The sequence below is a fragment of the Nanorana parkeri genome, unplaced genomic scaffold (assembly GCF_000935625.1).
Source record: "Nanorana parkeri isolate BGI_ZX_2015 unplaced genomic scaffold, ASM93562v1 scaffold44, whole genome shotgun sequence".
NCBI lineage: Eukaryota > Metazoa > Chordata > Amphibia > Anura > Dicroglossidae > Nanorana > Nanorana parkeri.
In genome coordinates this window covers 80,910-95,430 of record NW_017306312.1, presented here as the reverse complement: position 1 = coordinate 95,430, position 14,521 = coordinate 80,910, and positions in this window count along the sequence as shown.

Genomic DNA, 14,521 nt, shown 5'->3' with positions numbered 1-14,521 from the left:
GGACGCCCAACCTGCTTAAAGGTACAGAAACACACAAGGGATCCCGCACATCCCAATGGCAGCTGAGAAACCCCATGTGTCGCTGCACCAAGTCGGTAAAGCAAAACAAACGACAAACGCACTCAACAATTTGTTACCAGTTATACAGTAAGGTGCACACGAAATGGGCTTTGAACAGTAGAACAGTAGAAAGCCATCATGGCACACTCACAAACCAGCATGTAAAACAACATGTCTCACCACTAAGGACAATGACAGAGGTTTGGATACACGTCTTCTGCAAACCTCTGTCATTGTCCTTAGTGGTGAGACATGGCTCTGCCAGCCTTGTCCAGAAGAGAGCTTACCTTCCCCTCCTGCCTTGGAGGGGCTGATGTGGTGGATTGCCTGCTTGTTGTTAATCAACAGCATTTTCTGAGAGAACTGGCTCGAACACTACATATGTTTCCTCGGGGTCTACAATGTACAAACATATATGGTAATATTCAGGATCACATGTTATAGTCGCAGTGGCTCAGTGGTCTAAACTTATGCCTTGCAAAAATGTGGGTCTATATGTCCTAATCCTGGCAAGGTCACTATATGCAACAAGTTTGTATGTTTAAGCTGAGTCTGCATGCATTTAGTCGAGGTACTGCTTTTTACTGTAACACTACAAAGACCTCCTGGCAGGTCAAGTGGCATCTTTGCCCCATGGCCTCCAAGATGGAGACTCTCATCTAGTTTAGAGTTAGGACCGCACTATATGGAGGTGCCTTGACGTGGCTGTGCGGCTTTCACATTTTCTGCAGAAGACGTGTATCTAATCCTCTGCTTTTAGCCTTAGTGGTTAGAAAGGTTTTTTTGCATGCTGGCTGGTGAGTGTGCCTGGAGACGTTTTGCTATTTTACTGTTTGAAGCCCTTCCGTGTGCACCTTGCTATAAAGCTGGTAACAAATTGATGAGTGTGTTTGCCATTTGTTTTGCTTGACTGATTTGGTGCAGTAATGCATGGGGGGTCTCAGCTGCAGTTGTAAAGTGCGGGGTCCCTTGTGCATACCTGTACCTATAAGGGAGGTTGGGCTTCCTCCTGACAAACCTGCACCCAATTTAATCTTTTGCCCCATGTGCTCCAAGATGGAGACTCTCATAGTTTAGAGTTAGGGCCGCACTATATGGAGGTGCCTTGACGTGGCTGTGCGGCTTTCACATTTTCTGCAGAAGACGTGTATCTAAACCTCTGCTTTTAACCTTAGTGGTTAGAAAGGTTTTTTTGCATGCTGGCTGGTGAGTGTGCCTGGAAACTTTTTGCTATCTTTGTAAAATGGCCTCTTATAAGCATATGCATCACCTATGTATCGGACATTGGCACCTACTTGATAGGGACTGATGTGAACAATAGTATGTATTTTACAAATTTACATTTCTATAAAAATGCTAGTACAGTGTCCCTAAGTGGTTTGGCAACCGCATAGGGAATGCTTAAAGTAAAGCTCCCCAAACAACTGCTCAATCATGTCTATCACTGCAAAAAGACTGCCCCTGTAACAGCTAGTGATGGTGCTAATACAGCTTAGCTGCAGGCTAATGGAATGTGAGGCGGCAGGGTATGTCCTCCAAGAACACGTACACATAGATGTATGCAAAGGTGTGCTCTGCCTGGATATAATGCTCACATGTCGGGCATATGAGTAAAATAGACAACTCAGCTTAGTTCTCCTTATTGTTGGGCAGCATGGATGCAGAGAAACAGGAGAGCAGGAAACTTAACTGAGCAAGATTTCCTTATTTTACTACAGCGGGAGACTTCTTTACCATGTCCACTGCTTGGCAGCTGACAGGTAGATCTGATAGGTCCTCTTTAACTATAACTTTCATCTGTTTTTGTTTCTCTGCTTTCCTACTTTAGCATAACTGTGATTAGTCATGGATATAATTAGTAGACTAATGATGCTAGCTATGATATTATACTATGAATCTCAACATTCTAAAAAAAAATCTGAAGATGAAATTTTCATTCTATAAAATTTAAAGTGAAAGTATATGCATTACTGTGACTGTAGTGTCAAGGCTCCAGCTAGATTTACACAGTGCGTTAATAGGTTAGTTCAAGCGAGAGCTCATATACTGCTCACAGATTATTTCTCTATGTGAAAAGGAGTCTTTATTTAGGGTTAAAAGCTCAACACCTAAATGCATTTATCACTGAAAATGTCTCGTAACAATCTGTAAAAATATCAGAAAATGCCATACTTTTGAATACTCAGTGGGATAGAGATTCCTTTTGTTGGCATATAGAAAGGAAGTCAAGCATAGCATTTCTCTGAATGTCAAATCTAAATTAAAGTCTTACTATCACACATTCACAAACTTAAAATATATGTAAACCCAATCACAAATATATAGTATTCATTCATATAGTTTTTAACATACAACATTGTATTAATTTACCTTATTATTTAATGTTAAAAGTCACATTAAATCTGCAGCTTCCAATAAAATATTACCTGGTGATCCTTCCATGAAGGCCCTGGTTCAGTCACTTCCTGTTTTGAGGTAACATCGCTTGTGCAATGCTCTTTGTGCACGTATGACCCACTCTTGTCACCAGCAGGAAGTCCATCCTGAGAAATGCCATGCAACTATCGCTGGAGTGAAATAGACAAGAAATTGCTGAAATAGGCTACAGGAGAAGTACTGAGATGGGAAAACCAGGAATAAAGGTGAAAACAGCCTTGTATGAAAAAATGGCTATTGTTTGTGCTGCACAATGCGTAGGACAAACTAGATGTCATCCATTTAGGCTTTACATCAACTTTGATTAGTAAGGCACTGTAACAAGTGTCAACCTGCAGATTGAAGTAACCCAGATTAAAATCATATTATCATTTATTGTAGTAAGATCTATATATATGTGTGCAGTCTCCTGGAAGCATTGCATGCCGGAAGGTATAGTTCTAAAGCAGTGAAGTTACAAAGCACAGAATGACACAGCAAAAAAGTGTCAACCCCAACCAAAGGCAATCTCACAGACCTTCTTAATCTGGATGCAAGCGATCATAGGAACTTTATATAAAACATATGGAAACCTGAGATGATTTTCTGAGTCTAACAAGTTGCTATAATTCATGAAGAACTAATTAGCAGCTCACTGAATGATTGTAGTTGTTGCCAGTAGTTATTCTTTAAACATATATAGTCATATATACTGGATAGGGATGGATTGGAATATGTATTTATTTTTACAAAAAAAAAATAATTAGTAAAGAGGCGTATGTAAAAAGGAAGTACAGGCCAGTACATAACCCATCAGATTTAAGGTAGTCAGATTAGTAAAAGATTAATTATGACTGGATGTTGTGCGTTGCAGCATACTGTGTTGCTTACAACCCGAAAACTAATAGCATACTGTATACTGTCTTTTTTCAAACAGAATGCACAACCTCAAAGGCAAGTGTTATCATTACTGTTTACACAGTGTAGATACACTGAGTGGCCAGATTATTATGATCACCCCATCAGTACTTCGTTGGGCCACGAGATAACTCCACGAGATGAATTCGTTGGGCCGCCTTGTGAATCCACGAGATGTTGAAAGGTGATGTGAGGAATCTGACACTGCACTGTTGCCCTTCTGTTGTCTTGTACCAGTCTTGCCACTCTCCGTTCTGCCCTAACAATTGACTAGTCGCTGACGGCCACAATTTGCATGTTCAGACCCAGATTTTCGGCTGACAGTCCAGTCTTTAAACACTTTAACAATGAGCCCCTCTTGAACATTTAACGAATTCTGCTGTTTTGCTGATACTCGCTCCATGGCTCCGAGCGCCAACAATCATCCCTCGTTCAAAGGCTGTTAAATCGCGTTGTTTCCCCATATCTGCAGAAACAAATCACTTCTACTGTCGTGGTAAACAACCTGCTTCCCTATTTATAATGATCTGGCCCTCTAGCAACTTCAGCGCGAAATTATAGCTAATTATAGCTAATGTTTCCTTACAAACATCAGGTGGCCATAATAAACTGGCCGCTCAGTGTATATTCTCTAGCATTTTACAGACAATACTAAACCATGGACCACAATCCAGAGTGTTGTACAGTTTACACTTTAATGTTTTAATACTCATATAAAGTGGACTTTAGGGTCAATTTTCTCAGATACTTAATAATCTACCAGTATTTTTTGGAAAGTTGGAGGAAACACATTAACAATGGGAAATGTACAAACTCCTGAAAATAATCCCTTCTAGGGGATTGAAAACCAAATATTGCAAGGAAACAATATTAAAGCCATTATTCTTTTCGTTTGGATAGAGTAGGGAAGTGTTTAAACATCTGTCAGGTTTCTCATTTCCAGTCCCTGTAACGCCTCTACAAGAAGTAGGGTTGTTACTGGGATAAGAAGGTCTAGACATCAAAACTATTGTCAGAAATGCTTTCCATTCCTCTCACTACTAAAAATGTTTTTGTCATTCCCCTTCTGGGAGATTTCCCACAACTTCCTATTTCAATTATAGATTGGAGAATACTGGCTTTATTCATTCTTTTCATACATAAACATCAAGATCTCAGGCAATCATTTTTTGAAAGTCTCTTGTTTGGAATAATTTTGCAACATTTAACTCACTGAAGTAATAGCCAAGAGTGATTTCATCATTAGAAAACACACAAAAAATTAACATTGAACTTCTCTTATTTGCTCCCTTTTAGTCTGTTAAATGTACTATTAAAACGCCTTTTGTTATATCTGTCTGATAAATGCCAATAAATACATACTATTCCTGAAAGAAATCCAGCTCTGTCTTGTGTCTTGAGCACTCTTGTGTGTTATCCCAAACTAACTCAGAGAAACTCTGTGAACTCCGAGAAAACCACCCTGCTATCCAGAACACTTCCGCTGCCCTTAAAGAGGAACTTTAACAATATCTTTGAAATTACAACAAATACACCTTTAGAAATGTTTAGTAATGACAATTTACTTACAGATACAGATACTTATAGATAATTGGATGCTTTTTATTCTTTGCATACCTTATTTTCTTTTCCACCCCATTCTTCTCATAGTGGCCATTTTTACTAAGGGCAGATTAATAAATGTCCCTTTACTTCCTGGAACTCTGACACATGGGACTAGGACATGTGACCATGCACATCACCTCAGGGGCAGAAAATGTCTTTCCCTGAGATCTCTTGAGATTACAGCTGAGATTTCCCAGCAATGCACTGCTGATGTAATCTTCCCAGGATGCATCGCTTGGCCACAGATTACATCACAGATGCCCAAGAGGACCAGGAAGTGGAAAGATTGTAACTGTAAGTAAAACAAAATGTTTGTTTAACTAATGAATGTAAGATATTTTCATATCAGCATGCAGAGCTGCATGCTGATGTGATGTATAGTGAAAGGGGGTAAAGGTCCACTTTAACTTTCAGTCTAATTTAGAGCTAAGCCACCCCCACCTTCCCACTATAAAGTGAAAGCACCTCAGAAGTCAATAGCAACCTTTCTGTTTGATTAAGGAATGGTAAAGGTTTTGCTACGGGCGGCCTTAGGTTGGATCCCCTGGATGTATAGGAGGCAGTTATCTTTGTAGGAAATATAATTAATCTGAAATAGTTGCAAAGTACTACTTACAGAGACTAGAGATGCACTGACACCGACACTAGTATTGGTACTCGCCCAAATGCTCCGATACCTTCCCCGATATAGGAACTTCCAGTCAGAGGAAGATTTCCTCTGACAGGCAGTGCCATAGGGGAGACTCTCTGGTAGCTTCAAGCTCAATCCAACAATGGTGTCTTAGATATAACACTTCATCAGCCCTTTGAGACTTGTTCTCAGTTTCAATCTACACTGTGCTTTGTTTTTGTTTTTCTGTCTTATTACAAATCACTTACGTCTGACATTAGTTTACTGGGACCAGTAGCCATTTCATAATGCTTAGGCAGGCAAGTTTTACTCAACCCAGGCCAAGGCTGAAACGTGTTTCAGCAGACAACCTAAATCTCTGACTAATCAGCTCATTGCAAAAAAAAAAAGGATTTGATACATGTAGAATGCAGCAAAGTGCACAATCTGTATAAAATGTTGATAGAGAAAAATAAAATGTACATCTACCAGAGACAGCCATTGATTTGTGGATTAGGTTTTTATTTTCCAACCATTGGAAAGAAATAATGTATGGAGGCAATCTAGTACTAAGCATTTTGGAAAATCTATTTGAGATCATTTCGGCAGAAGCTCCAGCAGTTTGTCATAAGAGGGGAGGAGTGCAAAGGATAATTGTCTGCAGTCTAGTAAAACACAAAATAACTGCCATCACACTTGAGTGAGCTTATAGCCAGCCTGTCCCAGGGCCTCTAGAAGATAGAGCAGTTAATGTTCCCTTTTATTTCAAAGGATATGTCACTTGTATCACAGATTTATACCATGATACAGCAATTTCATCCAAACAGATGGATAATGATGTCAAAGGAGAAACCCTGTTTTTATTGAGTTTTGCAAAGATTGCTCAGATAGCTGCTTCAATTGAAAAGCCCCAGCAGTCCTGCAGCTCTTAATCTTTCTAATCTCAGCGGTATTAAATTTCATCATTTTTGTTTGAAGGAGGAAAATTCTGCAGTAATGGTTTCCTAATAGGGAACACAGAAGATACAAAGCTAGGGGCTCTCTTGTGTAGTTGTTCCATAAGCACTTCTGATTTATAGGGCTGTTTATGACAGAAAGGAAAATTATCTTCTGCAGATATAAATCAGGTAAAGAGTAGGAAATTGAACTTAGATATCATCTTGTCAGATGCTTAATGTTCTTTCTCCTGTCACTTTGGATAGGCCCAATTTGCAGAATACTGCAGAGGTAAAAGAACACAATTAACAGTGACAGTAAAGTAATAGATGAAGCTATAAAATCAACCTGCTGGTGCTGGATGCTATGTATGATTTTAAGATGAAGTAGTGCCAAAAGTATATATTAGCTCAAACCAACCATTTCCTGTGTTCAGCAATACCCACTGTGACACTTGTTTGTCACTTTCATTGAGATCTAGATACTACACTTTACATATTAATGAACCTATAACCACTCACCTTTCCTGAAAGTCAAAAGAGTTTCTCAGGAACTGATACGTTGTTTACTTAAAGAGAAATGAGAGCTACTGATTATTTCTACAAGGAAAGGTGTAATTTCGCTCACTGTTAAACGTTAAAGTATTTATCCTATGGATGCAAATGTTGACTAATGCCTAAGCTGTATTTTTAAACTGAATTAATGTGATATTTTGCAGTGTGGATGATATTAAATCCAGCATAGCAATCAAAGACTATCCCTTTTAGCAATACAAACATTATTTTTTTATGTAGTGGTTTCTGAAAAAAGAACTAAAGCCAAACCTTCTTTTTGGCTTTGGCCCTCTATTGGGTTAACGGAGTACATTCACTAATGGACTCCTGTGACCCAGAGTCACCAAATTCAGCATCTAACAGGCTACTGCCCTCTACTTGCTGATAGCCCAAAGCCACACTGCAGCCAGGAAGGATCCCGGCAATATTGTCAGGATCCACACTGCTGCCTGATGGACAGTTGACTCTGCCTCTCTAGATCCAGAGCCAGCTGTGCCCACCCCCTACCCTTGTCCTTCCCTCCAATGAGCACTGGAGGAACAAAGAGGGGAGGGGGGAATCCATGCAGGGAGCGGTGACTAACAGAGAAAACTGTGAGCTGAGCGATCAGCGGTTTATGATTGCTCAGCTCTCGATCTATAGAGCCAAGATGTGACACCTGCAGTGTCACACGTCGGCTCTAAGTATTGGGAAGAGTACATTTTACTTCCAACACTTCTCCTTTAACTTTCACTTTATATAGATGATATAGGAGATTGGGACAAATGTGGCTATGACAAGAGAGAAGAGTAACACAAGCTAAGAACTTTAGATCTAGTACTTTTCTAGAGCAATATACCTAGTCATCAGTCTTTCATTACCTCTGACTGGCATGCTCATAACTTACATATGCAAGTCTGTGTGCACAGCAGATGCCTCAGCAATTCTCAGCAAGTCCATTTATTCTAACATGTTAACTGAAAACTATGTTAACAGTCTTGCTGCAATGGATAAATGATTAGCAACAAAGGCTTAAACACCTCTCCCAGGGAAAAATGCTGTTACGTGATCTGTTATAGTGCAATTGGCTATCAACTGTAATTTTTAACCAACAATAATAAATTACCCCCAGAACAGGTCTGTTTAGAGTGCCTGGAAATCCAGTGTCCCTGAATTTGAAGTGATGGCTTTCAAGTAAATGTAGTCAGATGTTAACAAGAATGGGCTTGTTTTTGTGATCAAAAGGGCCTGTGTTTTAGCCATTGTATTAAGACCCAAAGATGCTGGAAGTGATATATTCACTTAGAAAGGGTCAGCTTTCCATAAATGTATATAACATATACCCTTATTTCCATGTATATTGAATTGCTATAGGCCCTTCCATTTTATGCTCCAATATACCGCTTTTAAGGGGAAGCCAATGGCAGAGATTTACACCTGTATCTAAAGCTTCCAAGAATTGTAAACAAAACTATAGTGGTTTTCAGTCAATTTCATTAAACAAAGTTTACTTTTCATTTATTCATTACTAACTTCAAAAATTCAATACAGGGTGTTAACAGACTATTTTTCTGATTATCTCAGCAGTAGTTGAGTCCTTTTGGACTCTCTCGCTTTAAAGCTCCTCATAGAACTTTATGAACAAGAGACTGGAAGGGAATATTGTGCCTCCTCTGACTTAGTAAGCTGTGTATGTGTTCTAATTAAAGCTGGAGAGCACATTCACATCACAGATTACATTCTTTTTCTGTTGATTCCATACTCACTGACTAGCGACAAGCATGCAGATCAGGAATTGTGAAATTGCTTTAACTTTGATCCAGTGACATTCCAAGTATATTTTATATTTAGAGCTAATATTTCAACATTCCCTCCTCTATGTTACAAAATCAATGTTGGTAATTATCAAACACATAATAATATTGGTCCGAAAAGAAACAAAAACAGTGAAGTGATCTGAAATATTTAAAATACATCACAGCATACAGTGAGAGAGAGAGAAACCCCCAGGATGCAAAACAAAGTGCAGCACGGTGAGAGCTAGGGGGATTAGACAGCCTGCAACCCCAGGGCCACGAGCCAGAGATAGGGTGACAGACAGCTTCCTCTGCACAAAGAGGGAAAGATATGTGCTAGCTGCAAACCTGAGGGAATATTCATAAATCGCCAGGGAAGGATCACCAGGTGCAGGCTAGAGAAGGGAGAGGGGAGAACATCATGTGTTGCCTCTCACCTGACCCCCAAGAGACATGTCAGCAGTGCAAAGGCCACCAGAGACAATGCAGCTCACACCTCTCATCTGCCATCATCCATCCAGGGACATTGTGGCCTACTCCTCTTCTGTCTCCATCCAGCCTGCAAAGACCCCCCATCAGGGAATGCGTTTATAAGCATATCTGCAAAGAGGTTTTTGGTCATCATAGAATTTGTTTGTTGGAACTTTGATGGCACTAGTAAAGCACTGCATAGTGAAACTTCATTAACCTTCCTTTCCCTGTGGATTACAAGTACATTTTCTTAGATAGTGAGTGCTCCAACATAATGTTCTAGGGTTGCCATCAAAGATGTTTGGCCAGTGGCTAGTCAGGGCCTGTAATGCCTCATAGTTATTTGCACTATCTTGTGTTGTAAGGGTTTACCACACCTGTTTTTATCATGTTTAAGTTGTTTACATTTTGCCCAGCATGTGTGTTTCAGCAGGGCCAATTCACAGGCAGCTAGGGAAGGGAATGGCCTATACCTTGCTGTACTCATACATGTTCCAATATTTACTTTGCTGCACCTAAATCTGTTCCAGTATAGGATTTTACCATTGTTGAAATTGTTCATCCAGCATTTCCCCCCAAAGGATTGTTTCTCCTTAAATAAAGCCCTTTTGTATCACTACTGGTGTGTCGGTGACTTCCTGGATCCAGTTAAGGGCAGCTCACTGCTGGGAAGGGCAGAAGAACCCACTTTCCAGCAGTTTCTAAGGGAGTCATGACTAAACACACATGAAATAGCATCCAAATTCATATGATGCAATAACAATCCATAAAATTAAACTCTCTATGATTTCAAAACTCATACACCAAATCTAACAAATGCTACAAAAATCACACAGAGGTTAAGAAACAAAGCAGTGAAAGATAAAAAAAAACACTAAGAAATTAGTAAAACAAGTAGGAGTAAGGATGAGAGGAGAGAGTATACACAGCACCAAAGTTTGCTCTTGTTAGATGTAAATTGAATGGCAATTTTAAGAACACAATTTCAATATTTCCTTGCTAAAATTAGCAGTTTAGTTTAGCAAAACTAACTGATTGCACTTGGCTAGAGTTGCTCTTTAAATTAAAAGTATCCCTATAATTTTAGAGCCCAACTAAAATCAAAGAAATAAATATTTAGTCAGATAGACCTTGTACTAAGCGCCTCTATAATTTATAGTCTCACCATTATTGTTCTGTTGCTCTAACAAACATGGTCAGACACACACCCTCTCTTTCTCTGCAGTATAAGTGTGTTAGGACAGTTGTGATGAGCGGTGTGTCTGTTACTAGATAATAGAATTTTTGGTACCAAAAAATTATTTAATTCATTGAGAGACACAGACTTTGAAGACTAACCATACACAAGTGTGTTCTGCTGGAGATGGCAGTATACCCACTTATATATGACTGATCATGAGTCAACAGCCGTAATTCCGAATGAATGAAACAGAAAACAGAATTTTTAAACATATCATACAATTATTTTCTCTGAGTTTATTGTGGGACACTGCCATTGATTGAGGATCAACCATACACAAATGGGCCATCTCTAGTAGTACACACTTGTATATGGTTGATCTTCAATCAATGGATGTCTCTCAATGCATTTAGAGGAAATTTATTTTAAAGCATTCCAAGTGAAAATCAGTTAAACATCACAATGGTAGTACAGTTCTATGAAGAAACAAAAGTTGTCAGACTAAAATTCAGTCTTAACCCTTTGAAAACATTATTCTTTTGTTATTCTTATTATCATCGTCATCAGGATCTTCATTTTTTATATTTAAAAAGAAATAAAGTATGATTGTGGCATCGGTCTTAAATATCCATGCACAATGGAATAACTATAAAGAGATATCAAAAGATGTGACCTGTGACAATTTGGCTGAGTGGTTTGACAGGTCAGGTTATGGCCTTGAATCATGAGTAATGCAGTGGGTAGAGGAAAAAGGTATTTCATGCTAGGCACAGACAGAATGATTTTTTTCTCTTATGCAACAAAAGAAGGGACTTAGAAACTCCCTTTTCAAAATGATAGCTTTCACTGAATTGTACAACAGATTTCCTACTATGTATACATAGTAGAATTCGCCATTTTTGGGGATTTTTGGGATTTAAATACTACAGACAATATTGCCTATTTTTTTAGGAACAGAAGCAATATATATATAAACATACACATAAACATGCAGTGCACATGGAGACTCACAATGGATACATGCCCCTGATAGGATGCCCTGGTTTGATTCCAAGGAAGGGGAAAGTAAGCCTTCCCTGCACCATTAAGGTGTATTTGTGATATCACTGGTTCTTACTGAACTGATATATGAGGCTGTACATAACTGGGAATTGGCGAAGATCAGGTGATCCTGTAATATTAGAAATAGTTATACTCAAGTGTGTAACAACCATCATAACAGCTCACTGCTGTTGGGCCTGGGGTCTGGGAGCCCACTCAGAGCAGACTTTAGTGTGGACAACAGGCTTAGCTATTTAACCTATTCAGATTCAGTAGGTTCCGAAATCTAATCCAGTAGGCTATTTTCTGCAATTATTAATTGAAGGTGGGGAGGGTTAACACTGGTCCCTTTCACAATACTGCCTTTAGCTCCTGAAAAGCTATATCTGCCTCATCATTCTGTTTCACCATGGTGTATTTGCTTCCTTTAGTGAGATCAATAAGTGAAGCAGCTACAGTAGAAAAGTTAGGCACAAACCTCAGGGAGTCCCCCATGGCCTCTAGAAAGGCTCTAACCAGTTTTTTTTTGTCAGGAGCTGTTGTCAACTCTAAATTTCTTCAGTCTTGTCCATTAGAGGTTTTTTGACCCCCTTACCCAATGCTGTAGCCCAGATACCGGCCTTCTTCCAGGCCTTTTGTGTCTTTTTTGGATTGGCTGTTAACCCAGTCTTACAAATGGAATCCATGTCTGGACCTGCAGTAGTTGCAAAAACCCAGTTAAGACCAAAAATTAAAACATCCACATATGCTGAAGCATGTCCTTGTTTCTTTGGAATGAGGTTGTGGCCCCATGTAAGATAAATGGAAGGACCATGTTCTGGAACAGCCTATCTGGTGTAACAAAATATGTCTTTTTCTTTGCTCTGGCTGTTAATAGAACCTGCCATTACCTTTTAGAAATATCAAGGGTGGCAATGTACCTGTCGGGAACCACTCTTTCTATCAACTCATCCACCTTGGGCATGAGATACGCATCAAATTTAGATGTATTTCATTTAGTTTCCTGAAGTCGTTACAGAACCTTATCTGGCATCTGGCTTAGATATGAGCACTACATGACTTGATCATTTGCTGTTAAATTCTGTACCAAGGGCTAACATTTTTGTGCCTCTTCTAAAATGGCATTTCTCTGAGCTTCAAGTACACAATGAGTAATTAACTTTACAGTCACAATGTCATGATAAATTAGATTGGTTCGGCCAGGTAATTTTGAAAACACCTCCAGTTTTTTCTGCAAGAACTCTCTCTCCTACTCAAATAGTAGACAGGGGAGTTAATTTATTAAAGGCAAATAGACTGTTCACTTTGCAAGGGAATTTGCACTTACCAGGGGAAGTTTGCTCCTAATTTAGTGAATGAAGGGAAGCTCTGCTGACTTCCATCATCCAATCATGTTGAAGAAAAAGTGCTGTTTTTTTTAATTTTCCTTACACATGATTGGATATTCTCTACAAAGTGAAGTTTCACTGAATTCACTCAGCCAAGGGAAACTTCCCCTGCAAAGAGCAAATGCCCTTGCAAAGTGAAGAGCCTATTTGTCTTTAGTAAATCAAGACTATGGCACTTTCATTATTATAAACATTAAGTATAATAACAGGAAGTTCCAATTTTTTCCATCCTTAGTAACCACTTTTTTTAGCATACCTTTTCAGGTTCTATTAAACCAGCCATTAGTTTGTGGGTGGTACACTAAGGTATTTAGGTGACACAGCATTTTGACATGAAAGAATGCAGGTATTGGAAAACAGCTGTTTTGCTATGACTTTAGAGGACGTGTTTTGAGCGCAAATGTTTCTGGTTACCATGTGGAATATTAAAGGACTACCAAACTATGGCAGTGGCCCGGGTCCATAGCAGATCTATAGCAACCCTCTCAAAACGGACCTCAATTGTAGGCAAGGGTACCAGTGGACTTTTGGTTGAGGTGCATTCATTTGCCACTCTTTTTTTCCCTAAATGACCATCCAGCACATGAAATTGGGCCAGATCCAGCATCATCCTTGTGTGAGATTGGCGAACCACCAGCTGCTCTACAACTTGCCCCCATACCTTCTTTATATGAAATAGTAAGTCATGGTGTACTAAAAAAATGGGATAGCACTACAGCCCCATGGGTAGCTTTTTCCACCAACCCTCTTAATGATGTAGAGGTAGGCTTCAACATCATCTTCAAAGGAAAATTTCTGCAAAGCGCTCTGTAATAGCTGTTAAGGTGTAAATTCTGGCCCCGCACCATCTGCCTCTGTAACAGCACCTATATCTGCTGCTGTATAGACAGGTTAATTTCTGTCTCTCTAAGGAGGCCTGGTGAGCTGCAGTAAGATGTTGCACCTGTTGGATAGTTAAGCAGTTTGCTTCTTGCTAGTTAGCATTTGCCAATATGAGCAGTTTTATAAGCTCCTCCATTTTGTTTAGCAGTAGGTGTCTGTCTCTTGTGTATTTCCACTTTTGGAGCCAAATTGGGATAACAACAATTTTATATTTGTTACATGTTCCCATTCACATAACATAAGCTAAAAAAATGTTTCTTGCAGTTTAATTAGCTTTTACTTTGGTTAGGATTTTAAGGGTAAAATTTCGTCTTGCTTCTATTCTGTGAGGAGCTGTGAGGGGTGGGGGATCTTGTCCATTCAGAGGTGGCTTGTCCATTCTATGTTAATGAAGCTTATCAGATAAACATAACCCTCAAAATTCAGTCCCAAGACCTTCCATTGAGACAGACCACTGTGAAACAGCTAAGAAAAACCACCTTGCCTAATTTCACAAAATAGCTAAAAGGTAAGATTTTGTTTTAAAAGTTATTTTTCAGTAAGCTCAGAGACGTATCTGCCGCGAGGCAAACAAGGCGTTTGCCTCGGGCGGCAGATTCCGAGAGAGCGGCAAAAATGCCGGGGTCTCAATGTACCGGCCCGCGGACCAGTTGGGGCCCGCGAGCCGGCACTTTGTGACCTGCAGC